Source organism: Anopheles stephensi, chromosome 2 (genome assembly GCF_013141755.1).
Source record: "Anopheles stephensi strain Indian chromosome 2, UCI_ANSTEP_V1.0, whole genome shotgun sequence".
Taxonomy (NCBI): Eukaryota; Metazoa; Arthropoda; class Insecta; order Diptera; family Culicidae; genus Anopheles; species Anopheles stephensi.
The window spans coordinates 77,635,332-77,661,274 of NC_050202.1; the positions used below are offsets into that span (position 1 = coordinate 77,635,332).

General features: G+C 47.6%; 1 protein-coding gene across 6 annotated transcripts in view; it reads right to left on the reverse strand.

The window, feature by feature from the left end:
• Positions 1-25,943, reverse strand: part of LOC118508445 (cadherin-99C) — a 134,218-nt gene that overhangs the window by 94,354 nt on the left and 13,921 nt on the right. For all 6 annotated transcript variants that reach the window (XM_036048239.1, XM_036048240.1, XM_036048237.1 and 3 more), the window contains exon 2: positions 8,580-9,296. The gene's annotated coding sequence lies outside the window, so the exon portion shown is untranslated. The remainder of the gene's footprint in view (positions 1-8,579; positions 9,297-25,943) is intronic.

A 25,943-nucleotide genomic window follows, 5' to 3' on the forward strand; every position in this document is an offset into this window, starting at 1 on the left:
AAAAAGATCCTTCAAATGCATACCATCGCTTGAAGAAGATGTTAAGCTGCCGGCTGGAAACATTTCTATAAACTTGGCCAAAGTGCTTTGCGTAAAAAGAGGAACTGTTGTGTTCACAACTCATTTATCATCGGTTGCATCGTGCGGAGCATTGTACCAATCAACTTCATTAGCAAAGCTTAAGCAAAACATGGTTGCATTCTGTGGACGTTCTTTATTCGTGAGAAGATTCGAAACAATTAGTGAATCAACATCGTGATGCATCATCCCGTATAATCACTTTTATGATGGAAACTAAACTCCAAGAAAAACGGCACAGTTCCCACGATTTTTGTAAACAAAATCAAGCTCTCGCTTTCCGGATCAAGTTCGCGCTGACTTCGCTTTGCTGAGCACGTGCCGGGTGTGATTGTTGACCTGCCGGCGGGTGTAAATAAATAAACAACTTTCAGGCGGCAAAACGACAAAACCTATGTTGAAATCAGGCACACACACACACCACTGTGACGTATTGTAGATTATATAAAATTTTCCCCGTTCACGCTACCGGGTTAAAAGGAAAGTTCTGCTGCTGACCATCACAACACACATCGCGGTGAATCTAACCATAGACAATGGAGGAAAAATTAGTCAAAAATATTGTCCGTCTACCCGAGGATGGCGTAATCGACTGACACCATTTGCTGCACACCTGTGAACTGTGAGACTGGGTAAAGGAAGCACTACGCGCTGGGGTGGAAAAAGGGCATGATCTTCACCTTTCCAACGGGCGAACCGTTGCACACCGCAAACACTCGCTCTCACTAGACAAAGTTTTTGTTTTTTTTTTTTTGTTGCGGAGTTTTTGTTTTACACCCGTAATCGCCAAACCGGGTGAAAACTGGCCAAATTACTCACCAAAGGCGCGAAAAACCGCAACACTGTTCAGCCAGCCGGTAAACAATACCTTTTAACATTAGTCGATTGGAGCGGCACCAGCCGGCAACAAAAGGGTGTCTGGCAGCGCTAGAAAAAACCGCTGTTTATCATAACAATAGGGCGAAAGTGTTACGTGATGTGAAATATGTGCAAATGAACCAAAATTCACCGACCACAGGCTGGGTTACGGGGCCAACCCGGTGTGTCGGTGTGTTAGCGAGAAAGGTGCGAGCGAGAAGTGTGGCCAACAGAAGGTTACGAAATTATGTCAAATCAGCAGAAACAAACAAACTAGACCGAAGGTAACACTTTCGATTTAGTAAAAATATTTTGGAACTACCGGCATGACCTACCTGCTGTGTGCAGCGCTACGCAGAAATCCTTGGACGAAGGCACGTTTAGAACGCAGTTCTAAGAATGCAATTGCATTTGCACGTCCGCTCAAGGTGACTCTAAATTTAGCTTAATGCTCTGTGAAAGCTATTTTAGGCCTTACTGTAACAGTAAAGTACTGCAACAATGTAATGCAGTCGGGTGTAAGTTAATCAAGATCTATGATGCAGCTAACACTCTCCCGCAAAATGGGCCAATCTAATAGCACATTTACGCGGGGGGTTCGTTGTCTTCATTAGCGTTCCTAATCAGGTGAGTGCCGCCAGGCTGTTCCGTGAGCTACTGCTGGCACTCACAGACAAGGGGATAGATCGTACATAATACAATCGTTCAAAAGTCTTGCGGCAAAAACGCGTACAGGGAGAAGATAAATTTCTAGCGCGCTTGCGTACAAACACTGTCCAAGGTATCGATCGATCGACGCCACGATCGTGATACACCGTCCAAGACGAAATCACCTGGAACGCCCTGGATCTTCCCGGCCTGTCTTAGGGCTTTTGTTAGCATCGCTCTGTTACCACCACCGATAGGCGACGCACCAGCGGATGCTATCGGATGGGCGATCGTGCAAAGCGCCAACAAACGATCGCGCGCACTCGTAACTGCCCGTGAACAAAGGCGCATTCGTCTATCGGGGGCAATTTATCTAACGATTTATTGATTATAAATATTAAATTAACTACCGGTGAAGTGTGTAGCAGCGTTTAAACCATTCCGTTGATGTGTTTCGCCTGCTCAGGCAGGTACCGTGTGTACTTGGCTTTTTAAATTGCAAGGAGCAACGCGAATGCGCCAGTCTTTAAATGGTCCTTTTCCACGAGTGCGAGTGATTCAGTCAGCTAGGTCCAAACAATCAGCGCACAAATCCTTTTAGGCCTCTGCACCTCTCTTGTTACAGCCTTTCTTCGCTGCTCAAATCGTAGGCGTGATCCGATCCGATGATTGATCGATGAAATGGGATGTCGTTTGGGGTTGGAGCTTTTTTCGCTTTCCGTATGCGTTTTTCATCCTGCCCCTTCAATCGCCCCACTCAGCCGGTGCAGACCGAACTTTGTGGGGGCTGGGATTTATTTCTCCTTCTGCAAGGGATCTGATTACGATAAAGAGAAATGGCCACAGTGCTTTCCGCCCAACCGCACAAGATATGGGATTGTTTTAATGGGACCGATCAAATCACGTGCCAGTAGTCGTGGCAGGCGCTGGTTTACTCTGTAATTTTACTACTACGCCTTAAACCTTGTAATGGGTTCCCTGGACCAGAATGTCATTTTTGAATCGTAACAAACAAAACAGATAATCGAACCGAATGTTTGGTGCCCATTGCAGCGAGCGGGTTTGGAGCAAACAAGCTTCGAAGCAGTTAAAAACAAAAGCCAAACTATACAAAAAAACACAAAACAAGGTCCTCCCTTCCTTTGCTTTGTCCCGATTCGGGGAGGAAAATTTCTGATACGCCCTTACGATCAGAAGTACCAGAACATTTTCCACGCCTAGCCTGCGAAGTGAAACGAACCAAATGCCAAATGCTTAATTCGTTAAACCGCAATCCCGGACTTGGCCAAGATCAGGTTGTGTGTGTGTGTGTGTGTGCTTGCGTTTTTTTTCCTGCTCTCCAGTTTCCCGTGCCATGTTTTACATTTCCAACATGCACCCATTGGGATGCCCCGCATGGGCCGTGGGTTTTGACGACGGATGCGGATAAGAAAATCTGCAACCACATGCAACTGTGTCGTCCACCGCCGCTGGTACTCGCAACCGTACACGGATGAATGTGGCTGAGCGTGCGGAAAGTGCGATGAAATTTATTATTTCTATTAAAACGACCCGGCAACTCTTCGGCATCGGGACGCATCGACCGGGCTAGCCGACCGAACCGTTACCCGGCAGACCGGCTAATCGTGAACGGTTATAGTTTGTAGCGAGCAAGCTCATAACCTCGGCACGGAAACACAATCACGCATGATGTGGTACGCCCGTGTGGTCATGTGAAATTTCGTTTCGGACCCACAGAACACAGATCCACACTTTCGTTTCGTCGCGGCACACATTTGCTTTCCCCCCTTTAGTTGTTTTGCGGAAGTGGAAAGTGAATTCGCGTCGCAAATGTCTTCACATCCGTGCGATGATGACGGGGACAGATTCCGTTCTCAAATCCGGAGACCCTCGCGCACGATACCTGAAGTTCAAAGGTGTACACACTGCTGGGTGTAGGCAATGGGCAAAGGAAAAAAGAAAAAGAACATCCGCGACCCAGCACGCCTCGTAGATCGGAGCGTGCAGATAGGGTTCGAGCGAAATGGATGGTTCATGCGCGGTCTTGAGTTGTTTATGCTAGCTTGACAGTTGCGGAAAAGTAGACAACTGGCTGGTGTTTTATCTAGCGGTTGCAACACAATGAAATGTGTTTATTCGTACGATCCAGGCAACAATCGAAGCTGTTTTGTAAAGAAATGACGCCAGTTGTTTCTTTATTTGGCGGGAAGAAAACCTCAGCAACATATGGGCTGCATAGGCAGAAAAAACACTGTCGTTGAGTTTGTATTTATTGTAGCGCAGTTTTCTTTTAAGCCTTTCCCATCTGCTTTGTTTTTGCTTTAGCTGAAGTGAGCAAATGTACAACAATTATCTTTGTTAGATACAATTAATTACAATGTAAATAAACATCCATTGCAATAGTCTGCAGACGCTCCCAACATCGGACTACCTTTGAGTACAAAATTTATGGCTTCAACATGCTCCCTTCGGTGCGGTGGGAGTTTTTGTTACTAATTTCGCCCAACTCCAACTGCTAACTCTTACTCCACTCGACCACCACGTGTGCATCTCTAGCGTGGTGAACGGAAATGCATCTCTGGTGCACTCCGATTTTCTTTCCACTAACCATCCGGTCGTAGAGCGCAGTAAGCTTCCATTTACTACACAATCTCCAGTGGAAACTAGGTCGACCTGTTGGGTTTCCACTTTCAGCTCTGTCCCTTTCTATCTCGACCAAAAGTCGGTGGTAGCCCGGGATTCCGGTAGCATCTTGACGACTGCCGAGGGTGCGTGTTAAGCTTTTCCTTGGGTGTGGCACGCAAATAGGGCCGGCGAGCGTCTGGTGGCACGAGATTGCCCGCACACTCATTTCCATCAAGTGGATCATTCGGGCAGCGTAGGGGAAATGTTCTTCTCCCGGCAAGCTTGCCTGCCTGCTAGCTTCCCATGCTAACAGGAAATCAAAACAACAGACAAAAATGTGTGATAAAATTTAATTGAAACATCTTTCCATCCATTCCGAAACTTGAGGTTTTTTTTACGAGAGCGGAAGCAGGCGTTTCTTTTTTGCTTCTTCTCCTTTGGAATGATTCTTCGCGTACCGTTAATGCTAATTTTGTACTTTAAGCTACCGACATGTAAACGTAGTCAGAAAAATTATAATGCAGAATGAGTTTCACTAAGTTCAGAAGAAGGGAACCAGCTTCATAGCGTAAGTCAAATAGAAACGATCAAAAAAGACATTTTTTTCCAGGAACGAGTATACTTTAGAATCATCTTTAAAAACCCGAGCACGATCAACATGCTTCGAAGCGTTTATGTTACAGGAAACAGGAAAATTAACCGTAAAGATAATCACAACCAGACGCGTACCGAACGAGACCGAACGAACATTCGCACCCGACCCCCAAATGGCTAGTGAAGTAAGACAATGAAAAGTACGATAAGAATAATAGTCGTAAATTAAAGTACCAAAGAGCGTTTCGAAACAAACAAAACGAAAAAAAATGCTGCCAAAATTCGGCACATGTGTACGCGGGTTCCGCTTCGTACACGATTCGATTTGCCCAATGTACCCGAGCTGGACAGGGTTGGAATACGCTAAAGCGAAAGTATTAAAACCGTGTGCTAGGCAGCGAGCGATGGATCCCCTGATCCTGATCATCACGTTCACGGGTTGTACAGTGCAAACGGCACACACACACAAAAACGGCACCGTTTCGAAAGGGTTCCGATTAAATGTGATGAAAACGTTAAATGGCCAAAAGTTTTAATAGAGGAGAAAATTGAACCACCCAGCCGGGCGCAGTACTTCACGCTCTATGGGCGAACGTTCGTCCGCCACCAAGCGTTACATTATTCGATCGATTAATGGTTTTGTGTGTCCGATGGTGTTACTGGCTTGGGGTTGAACACTTTTGTGCTAATGTTACCGCATCGCCCTGCCATCGGGCTGTTGGCTGTGTGCTTATCCTGCCTGACTCTTCCATGATCGACTCGCTTACTCTGTAGGGGCCACCGGTGGGAATTGAATTTGGTTATTTTCCACATAAGTGATGCATTTTTACCACTGAGAGAAGAACACAAAAACCGACTCGCTATGACGAAATGGAAATTGATGGATGAGCCAGGGTGCTAGTAAGTGTATTTTGCGTTCCCTGTTTACACAATAATAAGACACGTGTGGACAGGCACCCACGTGACAGACTTTCAGTGGTAGCTTCATATGAGAAATGCGAAGTAACATAAGCGATCAATGGAGTAGAGCATAGGAAATGGATTTGACCTTATAATCGCCTTTTTTTAAATATTCGTGTGCAATATTAAAGCTTGCATAAACTAAAAAAGCAAAAACTTTGAACTTACTTCGTAAAAGTATTCAGTGATTGATGATACGATTAGGCAACTTGAAGGCTTTCTGGCTATGCTGCTCAGCATTCAGTGAGAATGTGCAAATGATGTTGCATTAGCAGGACTGTACTTACCAGCGGGCTGAAGCCGTGTACAGCCATTAGCACGAGCACGGCCCATCGTTTGCATGGACCTGCTAAATGGAGGGATCTAATATTACAGCGCTACGCGACGAAAGACCGCTTGGACCAATTAGATGATTCGCGTCCAACATAAGTGCACTCGCGCCAAAGATACAGTTAGCGCAACACTACGACCGTACCCACTCTCTTGCCATCGTCCTCGCTCACTCTCCATTATAAGATGTCACTTTTTGTCTAGCGCACGCGTTTAGCACGATCGCTCGCGAGTTTGTTGGTGTGGCCGTGCACCGTCAGGAGTGCATTTATGTACATGCGCGCTACGCATGCGATCCATATTTTATTCAATAGACGGTACCCAGGTCTCGCAGCTCGTAATTTATAATTTATGGACTTTTACCACCCCGGTGAGACCTTCTTTTTCCGTCAGCAGCAGCAACTGAACGATCCGTCTGAAGGCGTCCTGGATAATCTCTGCTCGCCCGCTTTTTCTATGGTGAAACCACCAACCGGTGCTATCACATCATTCGACCAGTAGAATGAAACGTGCATTGCGGATCGGTTGGTTGGCCAACATTCAACCAGTCAACAGGATCGTTCTAGTTGTCGTCATCAGCGTAGGCACTCCTTGAGTTTAATCAATAAAATCAACCGTACAGCTGAATGCCTTTCTGCCGTTGCATGTTCGGTTGTTATAAATTAGCATAACCAAAGGATCGTTCCTGTAGGAGGTCTGCTGCGAAAGGAGCAGAACCCGCAGAACTGATTATACTAATTGAAAGATGCTCACCATGAATTAGTCATGTTTTGATGGAGAGCTGCTATTCGTGGGGTGCACCATTTCCTAGCGAAATCGGTTGGTTGGGAAAAGACTGTTCTTGAGCAGCAACGGTGCATTGGAACCCGGCACTTCACATGATCGGCCTGATGCCAAACTTCAAACGTTCCGCCAACACGGATCACACATCAATAGCCTTGAATCTACCACAACACAGGTTGACCGTAGGGCAAACCACTGAATTCGACTGCTTAATTAAATTGCTCATTGTCAAAATATTTAGATTCAATTCAATGGTAATAGAAAAATGAAAACGGGCAACCTCTTCGGCACCATCCATCTTCCCGGAGGATGTCCCGGACAGGGATTACAGCATTCAATGTTCGCTCAATGAGTTCACCCGGCCAGTTGTAATGGGCAGCGATTGACAGGTACCAAGAGCACCATTTGATTGGGCTTTGAATGGAGGATGAGAAATTCCTTCCCTGACCTTTCGATACCATCATCGTCTGCTGCGCAAAGCACATGTTGACGAGGACGCTTTGATCAGCTGCATGACGGTGCCGTTTTTTTTTTTTTCCGTGTCGATTTTGAAATTCCTTTCCAACACTACCTGGCCTGAAGAAGTGGTAACAGGTCGAATAAAACGAGCTAGAGAAGCAAAACAAATATCACTACACACACACACGCACGTACGCACTAAGATCAAATTTACGAGATCCTGGCACGGAGAAAAAGAAGCGAGAAATTCAGCCAAAAAGGTCTATCGCCACGGGATGATCATTTCACTAGCATGGGACAAATAGAGCCCAATCGGACGCACGCTGTGCGTGGACCACAATACATATGGAGCGCTGGAGGTTCCTGTGCTCCACTAAAGCAACCCGTAGCACCCCAAACATTTAATCCCTAAAACCGCGCTCGAAAAGCATGTTGGTACATTAATTTATTGGCTTCGCCGAGCGCTGGGGATGCTGCCGGTGCTTAGGGTTTGACAGTCGAAAACTACTCCGCACACTTATTCGCTTCCAGCTCAACTTCCCAGTAGAGTGGGCCGAAGCTGTGGTCCAGAAGGATGCATTTTGTTAGATTAACCCTAAACCCGGGAAAGAACGCCGACCATCGGGGACGGGCAGATAGATGAGGGTGTGAGATTCAAGCGCCAGAGATTTATAGGCGATCTGATAAAGAATTTGTTTCGTTGCTTTATTTCGTGCTGTTGAGCGGTTTAAAAGAAAATTTATGGTTGGCAACCCGCCTCCCGAAAAATACCCCATGGTGGAGCGCGTAAGATGAAACCCCTGCGCAGGGTTCGTAAACTGGAATAAAGCATTTGTGCTAAGCTTCAAGGCAGAAAACCTCGAGAGTTTATTCGAAACAAAGCCGGTGGCGTTATCAGGCACCATCTTGCCGGACAACCGTTTATTTTCGGGTGGACTGTGTAGATGTATTAATTGAAGTAGAATCATGGTGGAGGTCAACATGCTTGCTACATGTGTTGCATTTTGGAACACATATTCCGAGCTGCTGATACGAAGCTAGCGCCTTTCAATCGCCCAATAAATATTGCTTCCATTATTCGTGTCCGCAACAATCGATCTGCGTCTTACCAGAGTTCAGGATTAACGGCAATCCCTCCCATAAAATTCCACCATATTTACAAGGCGATTGAGCAATAAAGAATCTAGCAAATAAAAATCCAAAAAACTTATTTTTAAAGTAAAAAAGATATTCGATACACTTACCTTTCTTCCCAAAAACGACTGACGGTGATTGAATTTGGCCGGTAGCGAATAAGAAGGTTCGCAATCGATTGAACCGATTTGTGGCCACGATACCACACTTCAAGGAACAATGTAACGTTCTGCCGTTGTAGAAGCCAACCTTCCGAAGGTAATGGAATACGAGCACTACAACACACCGCTAATCAAAGTTCCACCATTCAGCCGGCTGATCACCCTTTGATGCTGTACGATCACCACAAACACTGGCTTACAGGACTGGAATGGACCCGGCAATGTACGCGCGGGTGTGATGATAATGATTTAAGAGCAACCTTAGATCGGTTACGCGAGATTAAGGTGCCCGTCACTGCCGCTGCAACAGGCCCGTGCACGAAATGCAGCTGAATGTAGAACGGGTACTGCTTTCTCTCTGCTTTCCACTCCACACACCGCCCGGAGAGTAGGTGTTTCCGTTCTGACGTCCTTTCGCAGATCCACCACTCTTCTTGTTCTTCCTTGCTCACGTTTCTCACGCTGCATACGCCACTTGCATACCTTTACGATGCATTTGCAACCGCCGCACTCACAATAATGACAACCGGTGATGCTTCTGAATGCATCGCTGATGACGATAACGATGTGGCTCCATTTAAATGATCAAGATCAGGAAACGGTTTCTCCTGTCAAAACCGGCCCACAGACAACTTAGTGCCGCGTACACGGCGATTCAACTATGCACTGCAGAAAACAGAAAATTGTTAAAGGTTTAAGATGAAGAAAATGAAGACGAAAAAAAAGCTGGATTTGCAAAAAAAAAATCTCTGAAATGCACATTGTATTACACACTGATTAGTCACCTATTATCACTTGAGGCCGAGCGAAAAGGAGAACCGAAACGGATCGACCTAACGAACGAGCCAATTGGCCGCACGGTTCGGAATCAAAATTATACTTTATCGTTAGCACTTTATCATGGGACAGCTGGACGGTAATTATCATTAATCTTGTACCAACATTCTGAGGCTACGCTCGTTAGCGTTGGCGTGAAATGAACAGCACCCACTGTATGTATGTAATAGAACGAACTTTAGAAAAAGGGATGGTTCCACCCAGCGCAACAAGATCATCGGAACGTCTTGCCGAACATCGCGGAACATCTCTTGGCGTGCATGATTCTTTGCATCTTATTCATATCATTCCGATGAGCTTGATGAAAACACTTGTTATCTAGGAAAATTGCACGATGGTGAATCCAATTCCGAATTGGATGGTGCCGGGATCTCGCTAGCCAAATCGGACAGATCTGAAACGAATGTGGTAAGAGAAAAAAAATCTATATTAATCAACTAGTCAACATGTATGTACGAGGATGCGATGTGCGAATTGAGCTACGGAAGGAGATACTTTAGCGTATAATAATATAACGATCACGGTGTGCATAGGGCACCGGTACCGGTTGCAAGTAAGTAGGTCCTTCCGGGAATCTCCTGCAGTGCATACCGGCGACGAAGTGAGCTAAAAATATCTCATAAAATGAGCACCACTTCTTATGCAGCGCCGGCGAATCAGGTTCAGACGGACCGCCACTCCATACGGCAATGGTTCACTGTCGCCACCATCAACCATCAGCATCAGGTTGCGAAGAGTGTAGCGAATGCGAATAAAATGGTACCATTTTTATTGGACCTGCCGCTGAGGATTTTACACTGCGCAACCCAAGGGCCCCGGGCAGATAAGACCAATAATTAAGTCATATGTTAGGTCCAACTCACCAGCCTCAGCGCTGATGCAAAATCGCACCGAAACATGTGGCTTGCGGCATGCCGTAAGTGCTTTACGACGGCCGCGTCTGCGGTATCAAGATGACCAACGACAACGTAGCAGATATCGCTGTCCGCCCAACGCCCCAACGACGCCATCAATCAAGCCCATCGCCAACCGATCCGGGTACGATGAAGCACGGTTGTAAATTTAGCACACAGGTGCACTTTGACTCTGGCATCCGAATACGCTGGCTGCAAGGCGATGATCTCTCCCCGAGGACCAACGACGAGAAACAGGGTGAAACATTCTTCGCACCGTCTTTGGCGAACTAAATTGGCTATTTAGAGCACGGCCGGTTGGAAGCGTGCGCATGGCAGCGGCAGGGGGTACCACTCCACGGCTCCCGACAACGCGCTCGGTGGAATTTTGCTGCTGCCAGTGCGCCTGTGTAGCCACCGTGCTACGGATGCAGTTTTTAGGATCGAGCGGAATAAGCTGGAATAAAAATGGCCACTCCTAATGGGATCGGAGTGCTGCCAGTTGCTGCAAGCCACTGCCTATTTGCAGGATTCTAAAGCAGCACCCATGCAAGCGACATGCATACCGAACAACGAGCACAGCATAACAAGACACCACCGCTGCCCAAGGACCATAACCGCTGTTGTCGTAAATGCTAACAAGTGGCGTTAAGGTTCACGCTGAACGGGATAATCACTGGTCCCGCGAAGTAGCGGTAGCAGCTTGGTACGGAAGAATACAGCATCGTAAAATGGATTTTATTGCACCAAATAAAAATGGGCTCAGAAGTTTAAACCATGTCGTTAATTAAGGCATGAAAAGCTTCATATCGCTAGATGTACCATTTTGCGCGAGAAATCAATTCATGGTTTTAAACCAATTTTATATCATTTATATGGCAAACCCCTTATTATGTGCTTCGCGTTTCTATCATTCCCACTGTGCCCTTCCGGGCCCGGTATATCAGGTTGGGCGAAGCAAATCTTGCGCGTAGACTTTACAGGCGAGCATGTTCTATGCTCGTGCGCAGAAGGCTTTGGCTTGGCAGGCTTAACCCGTGGCACTTCAAGAACACGACTCACGGCAACAACACAACGCGGCGCGACGCGAGGATGCAGATCGGTGGAAGCGATCAGAATGTTTGCAGTTGGTCAACCCACGCTCACCTGCCCAACAGCTGCAACACACGCTTTGGCAAGTGCAGCACCCGGATCCCTGGGGGGGGGGGGGGGTGGGGGCACGAAAAGTGAACCGAAGTGAATGTAGCCGCATGAAGGGAGAAGAAGAAAAAAAATCGTCATTCCTGTTCGTTTGCCCGTCCGTGTATCCCGGCGGTTTGCATTGATCATCCGAAATCTCCCAAGCCAAACCCCGATAGCCAGGGTGCAGCCGCATGACAGTTTTCAATGGTAAAGGGATTGCATTCTTCCGCTATTCGTTGCCAATCGCAACCTTTAACCACCGTGGATAGGGTAGTTGTTAGGAAATGAGAACGGGAAGAAGAAATTATTTCATTTTCATCTATATCCATCCACGAATAAATGCACCTGTTTAACGAAGTAGTTTGAAGCGGGCAAATCGTTCCCATAGCATGACCATTTCCTTTCCGGTGTCGTTGTACAGTGCAGCACTTATCAAACTATCTCGCTGTGGGATATTGACCGGTGCGGTTTCCAGGCCATTGGAAACAAATTTCCAAACGGAAAGCCCTTCAAAACGTTCAGCACAAGGTTGTGGTCGATATTCGACCTATTGACATTCAACAAATCCGAGACAGGGAACGTGTACGGACGACGTTGCAAATCAAATGCCTTCCTCCTCGGTGCAAAGGAAGCTCGAATGCCACTTCCCGTTGATAAGTTGAACCGATGACAAGGAAATGTGACACCATCGTTCATTTGTCTTCTTGTCATCCAATAAGTGTGCAAAGTGTTAATCCAATTTTCCCCTTTTGCGCTAAGGCGCAGTTGGATGTATCCCTTGCCCGTCCGAACGGATGTACGGACGGTACCGCTTTGCGCTTTGGTTCCTGTGTTTGAAGCGCACCGAATCCTTTGGGCTAATTCGTTAGAGTCGGTGAAGAAGCCTGAGCGGATGAAACTGGATCCTCTTGTGGTTTCGGCTGCCGATCGGTTGGTTGCAATGTCCTCTTGTTAGCAAACTTGAGATAGCTTTTTCTAGACACGAGTCGCCACCAATCGACGCAGTTTCCGTCAGCAGTGTGCTCCGATCGATCGGAAAAGGGGCAGCAGAAGAAAAAAGAAGGAAAGGAACAGCAATGCACCTTCCCAAAGCGTCCGGTTGCCCGAAGTCATAGAAGTGACGTGTTGCAAGAGCACTTGAAATTCCTTCCCGACCACAAGTGGTCCATTCCATTCCGCTCCGTTTCGTTCCGACCGGCGAGACGCGTAACGACGACCGACCGGGTCAAATTTTTCCGATACGCTAAACTACTTCGCGACGCTGTGATGAAGGATTTTGTCTACACAGAATCTCGTACGTGGCAGGAACTGTTTGCGCTGTTTTGCTAAATAATTGCTACGTTCGCTACATGAGCGCTTCGTAAAGCATGCGCTAATTATGTTCTACCATTTATCATACTTAATTTTCCCGCTAAACAGAATCCAGGCTTACGTGCACCATGCATCCATAAAAAACCCGTTCGCGAATGTGAAACGGCTAGCAAAGGTCACGTAGATTGGTGATCAAACGATCGGTGGTGCATCGAATCGCGGTTGCAGTGGAGAGTATTCACACGACAACAACAAAAAAGCATTAGAAAAGTGCATTCCAACGGTGGAAACTGAAACGCTTTATCTTTCTCTTTCTGCAGCATGAGCCGAAAGCGCGAAAGAACGGTGGGACCGCTTTTCCACCGTTTCCACCCACTAGGAAAACCTGCCCCGAAGCTCCCCCATAGTGTCGGTCGGTAAAAGGTTGGTAAAATTGATTTCAGCTGGCAATTTTCCTACATAAATTACACTCATAAATCATGCACCTTAAACGCCGGCAGTTCGGGCAGTTGTTGAAGTCGCGCATACGCCCCATCCTGGGCTGCCGTTTTGCAGCTGTATGTGTTTCACTGCTTTGCGCTCATGCCCAGCAAACATATACTGATCCGAACCTAGAAGGGATGGGTTTGGGAGAATTTTTCCAGCAATAAAAATTACCATTACCATAGATCACTTCGGGACGGCCCCCAAGATCACCACCCGAAGGAGTTGTTGCTTCACTATCCGACACACACACACACACAATTCGGAGAACCGGGAAGACACATTAGAGGCTTGTTCGGGAATCCAGTCCGCACGGTACACTTTGTCACACACTGCTTCTTGGGTTCGCCGTTTCGCTCACGTTTCAGTCGCTGGTACGATGCTTCCATCTTCGACAGATCGAGTTCCACGACCCCACGACAAGATCCGGTTGCATCTACCGTCGGGACACGCCAACCCGGACGACAACGACGACGTCTGGGCGAAGAATCCCGATGCTGGATCTGGTGATAGCGTAATGAACGCCTACACATGATCAGGTTCGCTCAGTGGCATTAGGGGCGAAGGATCCGTTTCACCGTAAAACAGAGATAGAGTGAGAGAGATGGAAGAAGAAAAAAACAGGCACCAACCTACCAGCGCAAGCACTTGTGCAGCCGTTCTAGTACCGCGCCCTGCAAATTACACTTTCAATTCGTGTTCTCGCCAAACCAAAGATTTATAATACCACACGGTGGGTCTACCGCATTGTGCCAACCCACTGCCCGAGCGAACTGATTCACCGGGCAACCCGATCGGAACCCGGGAGTCCGCGTCGCTCGAGAAGCAGAAGACTCGCGAGTAGCAGAATGTCCCGAAGAAACCGGCCGAAGTAGATTATCATTCTTTACTTTATTATGTACCTTTCGTACCCCTTTTTCACCAGGGGATGGATGTTGGGGATGTTTTTGGTTTTGCATACTCTCGCTCGCTCTCTCTCAAACGTTCCGCAACCTGATCAGTAAATCGAATATCCACACATACACTGACGGACGGACTGGACGGTGTTTCTTAATCCGGTGGGTCAATCCACGACACGCACACGCTAGACCAAGCGATCGAGTGGGTGTACGGGATCGGCGGCAGTTTCAATCCCGTTGAGCGCAGAAATCGCACATTTCTGCCGTGCTCCCTTCGTCCCCTCGTAGCTCCACCGACGTACAAAAACTAGATCTTTTCGAGCTCATTTCGTATTCACACATACGGGGCCGGTTGATTAATCTCTTTCTGGGGAGATTTTCGTTTCCACCGGTTTTTTTTCCGTTCCGAGATGTCTGAGATCCCTTTACCGAGGGGCACCTGCTACCAGGCGGGGGAGGGGGAGGGGGTCGTCCCGTGCTGGTCACCCGTCTTCGGTACCCTACCGAGCACGGGCTACCATTTGTTTTAACTTCAGCTTATATATTTACTCATTTCCTAGAACTACCAGAGCACCTCCGGGGGCGTTGGCGAGAAAGATCGGTAGATTCGGATGAATCTGTATGTTGCTGGAGTGGGGCCTTTTTTTTTTGTTAAACCGTGTGCCATGTGCAACTTCCCCCATAACCCGTGACGTCTTTGCCGTTCGAAATGAAATGAAACGAAACCCAAGATCGCGCACGTTCACTTCCCTTTTCCCGGGGTGTTCTAACAACACCCCGTTCCCATGACATCGGGCTGGCCGAAATCACGAACCAAACATGGTGCTGAAGCGATCTTCAGCCAACTTGTTCCGTCGCGGCTCGTTCAACCTTTCGGGAGGAAATCGTTACTGTTCCATTCCCCCTGCACCCCTTCACCAGCGGAGGGAACATCACATCATTACTCGAATGTAATTTGGTGTGTCGATCACTGCCGATACCGCCGTACCGAATGGTTGAGCAGCGCGCTTCCAAGAATTGATCCATAATCAAACGCGACGAGAAAACAATTGGTGATCCTATGTTTAAAGAAATTAAAGGTGAAAAGCATCGCATAGTACCAGCTGATGGTTCGAGGCATTTCTGGAGCGAGAGTTTTGCACACCCTGTTCTACCCGAATTTCGAGCCTCTCTGCTTCAAATTCGTTTCGCGCATTAAGCGGACCTTTTTTTTATTCTGCGGATGCTGGATCATCGATTGGCTACAGGCGAACACTAGAATCATCCGATTTGATTTATGGGCAACGATCCTTTTAATTCAATTGATTATCGTAGGCCTTGTTTTAGTTTTTTTTAAGTTTAGTCGCGGGAAACGGCGGCCCAAGCAGTGTGGTCGATTGCGGTTCATTAATCTTGCAAACGGATCAATTATCATGGACATGTGCAGTGTGATCAACTTGTTCGCCGCGCACACTCGTTTTTCGGACAATTGCAAAACGCTCTAAGCTATAAAGAGGTAACTTTGAGTAAAACGATCCTCCAAAAAGCGGAACGAAAAAGTACGACACGTTAGAACTCCACTGCAGCATGGCCTGTGTAAAACAAATACTGCGGCACTGATGCGTGACTTTTAAGCTCTGGTTTCAATTGTCACGAAACCGGGTGTCACTTTTGATGGCTATGTGTTAAGTGGAAATAAATTCTCTAGCGTTATGGTACGCTAAGCGTTTGCTCAAACAAGACGTCACGTAACAAGCGAGTCGTCAGAAATGTAGCATTGTGGAAATGGCGGGTTCTGTTAAATTTTTTGTAATGCTTCCACGAAAGACCAATACTATCTACAACTGACATTGGACATAGTGGCTTGGAACGACACTATGTACTAGCAAATACTAATCCTTAACTCTGGAAACCTGTTCCTAATCATTAAACTTCTTCAGGAATACAAAATCTATCACCCTAAAGTTGGTGTGCGTGGCCAATATGTTTCTGCCAATAGATAGAAAAAATATATCCCCACCAAGTTTTGCTATGCAGTGATTTCCCTGACATGTTGATAAATCGCTTCATTGTCGCGCCTTTCCGCAACTTTCGGTCAGGCGCTGGGCAAACAAACATACGGTCGCTATCGTAAACCGCCGCACCAAACCCGGTCGGATGCTGTCAACCAGTCAAACCTACAGCGTTTTCCGACCCATTCCGACGGGTTCGTACTTCGGGAGATGCATTGGTGAAAGTTTCGCCTACCACAACCCCGAACGGTCCCGCGACGCGAAGCTTGGAAGACACGCTCGCTGGAGGCTCACCCCACAATCGATGAACGGGCTCACGTTTCAGTTTGTCTTTTTATTCGCTACCCTGTCTGCTGTCCCGCTGCTTTGGATGCGAACGGTTGTGATCGCACATTCCAACACTCGCAGGATGCTGCCACGAACGAGGGGGGGAAATATAATAATAATTGACACAACATTAATAATATTATTTTCTAATTTAATCGTCCGTTTCGCGTTTCGATGGTTCGGCAGGAGGGTTGAGCTGGTGCAAAGGACGTTCCGGACGAACGACGTACGTACGCGCCTCCGGTGCCAGCGACTATCCGGAATTCTTCCGCTTCACGATAGCTGTTGTAACTGCAATAGAGTGTTTTGACCGGTGCGAGTTCATTCGAGAGTTCGCATTCATATCCGGAAACGGTTGGCCCCTTGGCTTGCCAACTCCCCGCTCCAAATCGTTAAGGGAGTTCGCTCTGGCAGCTCCAGGATTGGCGCTCGATTAGCCGCGTAAACAGCCCACCCCCCTAACCACTGTCACCGGTTTTCGATATCCAGCACCGAAATGCAACATCTCCGTTGATTACTTTGAAAATAGCTGAAGATGAAAATTTATAGCTTACATCGAGCGCCCAAATGCCGCAAATGTAAACCTACCCACTGTTGGACGGTTGCAAACGGACGGTGTAGAAAGCGGGTGCGAGCGGGCGCGGACCATATGATACGGAGACTGTTAGGAGACTTTCCGTAGGCCCGTTTGTAGCACGAGACGCAAGGCGTACAAATGTAGATTGCGTAGGATGATCGATCGTGTCGGGGACACACGAGGAGATGCCCTCGAGCAGCTAGCGACAAATCTAGGTGGGCTGTTGACGGGTTTTCGTTCGGTTTGGACCCGGTTTATCGTCACCTCTTATTCCAACCCGGCTCGATGGGAGTGAGACTCCTCATTAGCTTTCAGCGCAATCAGAGCCTGAATGAACTATCTACGATACAGAGCACATTAGATGCGTTAGTGTCGGGATTTATCAGCACCAAGGGCACACGGTGTCTGTTGAAGGCACTTCAACCCGAACGACCACCCGATGGATAGGGATGATCGTTAAACGCGCTCAATATCTGCCAGCCCGCACGTCGGCATCTCAAAGCCCACACCTGAGTCTGCAGACGGCACGAAAAATAACAATACCATTACCATTAGATTTTAAGAGCATCGTGGCATCATCCACCACATAAATCGCGATCTACACAAATATCCGTGCATCGTTAAAGGGTGTGCAATTTCCCACCAGCAAACGTCGGCAGACGGATCCCTATCATCAACGAATGTACACATCCGCAGCATCCGGAATGATGAATATCCGTGCCGTGTAGAACGCAACGGTGGAACGCATTTCGAAGGGTAGTCGCAAATTATTTGCCCATCTTTTTTTGCGATGCGAAACCACCGTACGAAACTGGCCGTGCTGTGCAGAGAAATTCTTTCTTAATGCGAGGGAACTCTATCATCCTTGCGTAGCAACGGTACCGGTTCGGGTTTGATGATATATCTTTTTCCACACCTGTTTCCAACGGTGGAAAAGATAATTACCCACCCTAAGCTGGCGTTAGTAGATTATTCAGTGCTGAGCACACGTTTGATTTGAGTGCTATGTAATGCGTTCTCTAAACTGGAACGTAAATCCATTCTCGGCTGTGTGCGTGCATTAAGCCAGCGATCATAAAAGCCGACCCTTTTCCACATTTTCAAAGCCATGATTTATGCGGTATATTCTATGCGCCTGCGATTATCCTGCCCGTTCAACGACGTGAAGTTATCAGGCCTACCGTAGGATGGTGGACCGCAAGAAGGAGTGAACTTTTGACCTGCTTACGGTGGGTTCGCCAGCGTTAGTTGCGTTCTTCTGCATACGGTAGCCAAACGCACGGCACAGCTCGTTACACTCTCTCTCTCTGGAGATTCTGGTGGCGGTCCCAGAAGTGACGCTTAAGAAAAATCGTTTTGCCGCGTCCTAGCAGTGTTAAGAGATTTCCCTCATCACGCCCCTTTCCCTTCCGACTGGACTTCCCGCTTTGCATACAAGCAAAAACCCTTCGATGTCGTCTAATATCCGTGCACGCGGTATCTCACTTTCAAGCTCATCGAGCGCGGTCACTTTCGCGCGTAATGCTGCACCGTGAAAATTGCACATCGAATTCACGGCACCGCCAGCCAGGTAAGGACTTGAGCGCTAAAAGTAAACAGGCGCGCGCGAAACAAACCGCGCATTCGTATTTGCATATATGCAAACGTCGGGTGCAGCATTCGATCGGTCGTACGCAAAAACGCGATGGCCATCGGGGCTCGCGCGCTACGGTGGTGGAATTGGAATTAAATGGTTTACTGCAGCTCTTTTTAAGGCTGACGGGCCCGATCGCAGCCGAGCGCAGTGTTTGTGTACATGTTACATTTTATGTCGCATTGCGGCTTAAAACAATGGTGCCTTCTCGGCTGGATGCGTCCAGTACGGGGTGCATTTGGACCATGTTTTTTTTTTTGGTCTGCTTCTAACCACTTTTTTCCCCCATTTCCCGGGGACTATTCTCGTACCGCGTGTTGCAGTTATGCTTACTTCCGGGGCCGGCACGACCAGTGCACGTGCGCACGACAAACGCATACGTTTTTCATCCCGCTCGAAAGGGGCGATGGTGTGTGGACCTCGGGGATGTCAAAAAAATTAGTAAACTTTCTCGCAAGCGGACCAACATACCGCTGTCTAACTGGTGTGCAGAGCGCGCGCTCTCCACCATTTAAAAACCAGTTGCAGAGCGTTGCAGTGGCATGACAAAAACAAAATAAAATGCTGTCAACACTGCAACCGCAGCCCGCAACAACCGAAACAAAGCTAAACGTGGAGAAATAATTATTCCATCACAAACGAGATCCGCTGCCGCGCTAGAACTCGCTTTCACCCTTTTCGCGGGCGTTGGTTGGGTGGCTTTCAGAACGCTTCGCACAAGCGCACACTCGTGTGTGTACGTGCGCGCTGGATGTAAAGTGCGCTCGGTGCCGGTGGACGTATTTTGAATTGAATGGGCAAAGGGAAGATAATTTATAATGTCCACAAACGTAGGTCGACGCCTAAATAGGTCACGCTTACCGTGTGCGGCTGCAGGGTCGGCCGGCGACACATCGCGCAAGCCGGACTGCAGAATGCAGAAACAGGAACCAACCCCGGTAGAACGCAGCGGACCAACGGTGCGCCGATCAACACACACGCAGCTAATGGAAGAAATCGTGGAACGTTGCTGGCGGGAATGCGGGACCCCTTTTTGACCAGACACCTGAAAGCGTTCTAATGACGTTCGAATGGTGATTTGCAAGCATAAGCACCACTACGGCTGGGAACACATTTACAAACAATCAGTAAAAATCACGTCGGTTAAAACCTACAACGCAACATTCTTGCACCAAACAGGGGGATATTGTGCAGGGCCTGTCGATGGGTAGGGATTAACTGACCGTATGCAATCAAGTGCACCTGCAGCATGCATCCCGAGGTATGAAAAACGAGAAATTCTTGCTTGAAATTATTTAAATCAACAAACCAACAAAACGGGAAGCAAAACTGGAAATTGATATAAGAGAAGCGAGCGTTCCAATCAGCAGCACACCCAATTGACCGTGCGAGGAAGCCAACGAAACGTTCGCCACCGAAACCTGCCACAAATCAAGCCTCGACAGCTCCACAATGTCTGGTTTTGTTGTTTGACGCGCGAAAGGAAGCGATGAAAAGCTTCAAATAATCCACAACTCATGATCATAGTGAGTCATCTACGGGCTTCAAAATTTGGTTCTTGTTTTTATTTAAGCTTCACGTGAGATGACTATCTTTCCGAAATTTGAATTTGAAGCTGGAAATGAAAACGGCAAAAACTGGCACGAGTTTAAGGGAGTCCAGTGCTTTCGTTCTAGAAAACATAAGACATTTCCCTGCCTCAATTTTTGATTCTCTTTCTTAACGTTCGATGGAACGGGCGGGTAGCTTGCTAACAACAAGCAACGACACTAACCCACCCGCTCGTTCGTAAGGTGACGCGATCTAATAACACCTGTACCTGAAACTTAATCCACCACAGCCTGGGAACACAACTGTCCAGCAAACACACAACAGTGGACAGAATATTCGCGCTCTCGCAGTTCAGTTTCGCTCGAGATGGTAACCTGATTTTCGTTAATTTTAATATGTATTCCCTCTTCCGCCGTTCGTTCGTTCGTGGCCGCCATGTTTGGATCGCATGCTGTCAGCCCTGACCACGGCAGAACCGGCGGCGGATATTTGATACGATGCCGTCTTAGATGCTGTTTGGATGTGGGCTGTCTTACGCCATTCTCGCGCTCACATGATCGCCAAATGTCATCTCGGAGCCGGACGAAACTGCGCATTTGAGTTATTAGCGTACGAACGCCAGGCTGTCTGCGAATCGTTGAGCAGTGGAACGAACGAAGTATGACGGTCAAATTATGGCTGGTTTGCGCAGCTATTTCAAAATATTTCTTGATCGTGTTTAGAAAAAAATCTCGTTTGAATGAAAAATGTTACCGTGAGATTAGAAATCTTGAAAACATAATTATTCAAAACACATCAATTACAATGCCTAGCGAAGGTCTAGGCTAGCAACGCGGTCCATGCACCGTGCCGAGACCATTATCAAGAATGCGCCAACGGGATTATGACCTCAATTTTCTTACCACCCGCCTGTCCGTGGGGGCTCAAATCACTAAACGATTGCACTGGTACGATCGCATCACCAAAGGCGCCCTTTGCACGGTACCACGGCGCAAGGGGGTGGCAAGCAGGAACTAAATCATCGCAGAATTTATTACCATTTGCCGAGATAAGGAAAGCTCATCCCACCCCCTGCTCAGATGCCCACCGTTTCACCCAGAGCGCACCACACATAGCAAATCTGCGGTGCGCTGCTGCAGAAGCATACAACACACCGGAAAAGTGTGTGATCATTATTGCGCAAAACCACCCCATTCGGTATCAACCGGTATTCGTCCGCTAGCGCAAGATCGCGAGTCGATGAAAGGAACGAACATTGTGGTCACGATTTGTGTAGCGGGTGCAGTTGCAGCAGGTCTCGCATAAATCGCATCCAGTCCGCGTATGCGTCCAGAGCGTCTCCGGGCAGCCGGCTCATCTCCATCCGAGCGCTCCGGTCGGAGATTGGTACGACGCCAATCGCTTTTTCCATTTCCAGCTCGAGATGCTGGAATTCTGGCTTCAGACACAGGAACCGCAGCAGTCGAAGCGGTCCACATGAAGGTGGTAAAAATAATGAAAATCAATTTCGCCGTAATAATCAGCTTCGCACAGAATCCAATCGGTTACAGCTGGGAAGAATTTAGGTATGTGGTGCGTTCAGGAAAATGTGCTAAAATAAGTCATGTTTCGCTGAGGGACTGGGCGTTCTCGGTTTCACAAAACTCTCTCTCTCGCGCGATCGTTCTATCCGATCGGTGCTGATCGATGGTTGATCGAACAGGGAGTTTGTATTAAAATAAATAAATCCCATCATATCTTGATGCAGCACACTTTTTGCAGCTGTTTCGTAATTTGCTGCAAAGTTTCTCTGCTAACGCGAATGATCAATTGAGTGAGTGTGTGTGCGTCCGAGCACACGGAGATGATCCGAACGGCAGATGGCAATAAATTGAAAATATTATAAAACAGACGTTCTGTTCTGTACGGCGAGCTATCGCGATTTCGTTCCGTCGCTTGTGTTGGCCCCGGTCTTCCCCGACCATTAGCAGAAGTAGCCCGTTTTGCTTTAAGTAATTTCGTTTCGCACGTATCCGTGGTACGATCGTGATGCGAGAGGTTCACCGGAATTCACCCGATCGCGGAATGATAACGAAACTGGTGTGAGTGTGTCTGTGTGTTTGTTTGGTAATAAATTTTACTGCCATTAAGAAGTTACATTACCATTTATGCCAACCTCCAAGAGCTCCGACATGAAAATGTGTGCGTGTGTGTGTGTGATCATTTCGAAGGTGTAAAAAACCAACACGATTACCACTGCTTTGAGAGGTTTTTTTTATTCACTTTTAGTTTCTACTCCACCCCACTTCCCCCTTCTATTACCACCCATGGGGTGTAAAATGATCGCAAGAAAGCACGCACATTTAGGTCTCGGGACTCGCGGGGTTTGTTTTCCAATTATAGAAAATTGGATCAATTATTGATATTGCAAGCAGAAGTTCGCACCAACCTTGCCACCTAGTGTCCTGTACGGGCAGGAGTTTTCTACCCACTACCCACCCTTCCACCTACCCTTCCACCTCTCGATTAATCATCGACGGAAACGATCGTTAAAACTTAGACAACCTGATTAGCGATTGGTTACGTTGGTGCTCCCTCTGGTGAGGAGAAAACACAGATTCGCTGCAAGAACACACGGCAAGAACAACGCGCTCATGCTACCCAAAGCGAACCGTTTTCCCATCGAACGGAACACTCCAGCCAGGGCCGCGGCAAAGGAAGGGGAGGAAAAGCGAAATACTTCGAACCGTGATAACGATCTGCGTAATTTGCAGCGAACGAGAAACAAAATGGACAACAAATGAAAACGAAACGTCTGCACTGCAACGGGCGGGCCGGCTAGTTGTTTAAATCCAAGTAAACAACATTCATTACTGTCACGAAGCTGGCCACGGAACGGCACACGGGCGAGGTGCGCCCGGCACAACGGTAGGAATGCATTCCTTACGCAGGTAGCACGCAATCTTCGATTCTTGTTTGTTCTGCAAATGGGTCGGGCTTTGGTGAGAAAAGATGTCTTAACGTTCTCTAGACACACTCGTTAGCCGTGTGCCGGCGAACACTTTGTGTATAATTTATGCGATAAGCGTTGGCCACCGAGCCGGACCAACGTTTGTTGAAGCGAGCTCCCCAGACAACATCGAACAGCGCGGTACGATCGATACGTTAACTCTGGATGTCACCGGGACGGTTTTACTATATTTGCGTAAAATGTTGCAAAACATGAGTCAATAATTTCCCGCCTGCATTCCAACCGGCCCAAATCACTCATATGAAACTGAGTACACAAATCGGGTCAAAGGTGCTATAAAACTCTCTCGATCGAATGTATCGAATGTCGTTTTATGGCACGATCGTAAAAATAAAGCTGCAACCAAATCGACACTTCATCTGAATGAAATCCCAAATCATTCAAAGCCTTCCCAAAACGACTTAATTTGCTGTGTACATCATCCGTCCCGAACATCGTGCGTCCGGATCCTCCCTGCACCGGTTCATCTCCATCAGCTGTAGCGCCTCGCTCGCGGCTATAAAATATGAAATTTTATCCATTTTACCGAAAATGGTTTCAATTCGTCTTCTTGTTTATGACAGTTTCTTACGATACGCCTTTAGCGAAACATACGCCTCAAACGAACCAGCCTCGGTGAGCGGTGAGGAAATAGAAGGTTCACCTGCAAAATTGAACCATCAACGGGAGGTTTCGCGGATGGCGAAGTGGACAGAATTATCAATCGTAAAAGATTGTGATTCGCTTTTTTCTTTGCATTTTCAAGGAGTGTTTCTCCTTAGCGTCAGTGAGCGTTTTTTTTACTGCGCGATCTTGGCCGGACAATTTCTGCGTTCCGGTGGACGTGGTCACGATCGGTTGATAATGTCATAATGCGTAACCATTAATCTGCATGACTAACGACCCGATGGCGCTTTCCTGAACGGAGGGTGGGGGTAAGCCAAGCGTCTATGCAAACCATTTGTTTGCGAATTTGAGGTTAGATTTTACATATTCTACCCACAATGGCTCTGTGAATTGGGACAGTAAGAGGACGCGAACTGTGGGAAATGGTCAGTCTCGGATAATGTGTGCTGCTACCGGCACAAAACGAAAGATCTAACGTTAGTAACGTGTTGCTTTCAGTTCTTAAAGAAAGGCAAGTAAACACATATAATGGTAAAACCTCCTTCAGATTGCCTTACAGCGATTACGAACTGTGCGTCCGCATCAGATCAGACCGATCGACATAAGAAAACGTTTCATTTTCTGCAATAAAATTGAATCTGATTGAATCAATCCACCGATCGAACGATGGCCAAACCATTACGATCGCACAATTTCCAGTCCTCCAGCCGTTCCGAAACGACATCAGATCGACAGTTATTTGTGTTCATTTTTGGGGCCCTTCCTTCACCCCAAAATCGGAACATCGGATCGGCCATGAATCAATAGCAGCAGCAGCAGCAGGCGAAACGAGCCAGCACGCGAATTGATGTGGATTTCTTTCCCAATTTCAACTTCAGCCTTACCCCAAGGCTTAACTGTCCGACCCGGTTTTTTGAAAGCCAATCGATTGCAGTTTTCCATTGCGGAACAACACATTCGGGTGGGGGACATGCGCTTCGGCCTCTGGTATATCAATCTCTGGACCGGGCGATGTGATGACCCAAGCTTGGAAACGTTTGCCAAAGTCAGCCTGAATGGCATCAGTCTTGAAGGTTTCGACGGGAAAGAGCAAGTTAAAAAAAAAATGGAACATCGCATCAGCAACGCCAGCAATTGAATAGTATTTGATTCAATTAAAATTCTTCACTTCACATTTAAGACCCCTCAGGTTGGTTGGGCATTCAGTGTAACCGATCCACCAAAAGCTTCTTACGCTCATTCGAAAGAGCGCACTGGCTTTTGAGTGACATTTAGCTGTCATCCCAGCAGGACGGACGCTTGACATATCACCACAGCATGGCCCCCTGCGAGCATCTCGCGTGGGGCCTGCAATGTTGGTTTATGCTTCATCCCGTTCGAGCAACCCTCCACCGGCCAGGTGCTTTGCCAACCTCTGCCAGCTGACGTCAAACTGTTAAACAGATCCCTAACGACCAACAGCTCGCGCGGCTCGGGTATAGTTTTATTTCAGTTCTCATGATTTGTGCCATTCTTCGTGCCATTTCATGCCTCATCACACGAAGTGGATTACAATCGTACATCCTCACACCTCCGTATACACGGTGTATGCCACCATGTGTGGGGGGAAGTGAAGACGGCAAAGGTGAAGTGCGCCATTTTTCTTTCGATTTTATCGTCACCCGTAAATCTAATCTTAATGCCTTCTTTTGGTTCGAGCTAGTGTCCCTAGTGTTCTTCGCGTTGACCGTTATGACACCTGTTGGTCTTGTCTATTACGGGGCCATAGCAGAGGAATGAAAAATTTCGTAAAAGAAACCCCCCCCCCCCCCCACTCGAAAGTGATGCGCGAGTTGACCACCCGGAGAAGAACGAACGCGAGCGTGCGAAAGGAATTCGAAGCACTGTCCTCCACCCCAATCACGCCGTTTGTTGGTTTGGAACTTCCAAGTACAATTTGTCACCAGCTAAACAAAAGCTAACCCAACCCAAGATACGTTTAGAAATCTCGGCTTTACGACAGGACATAAAGGT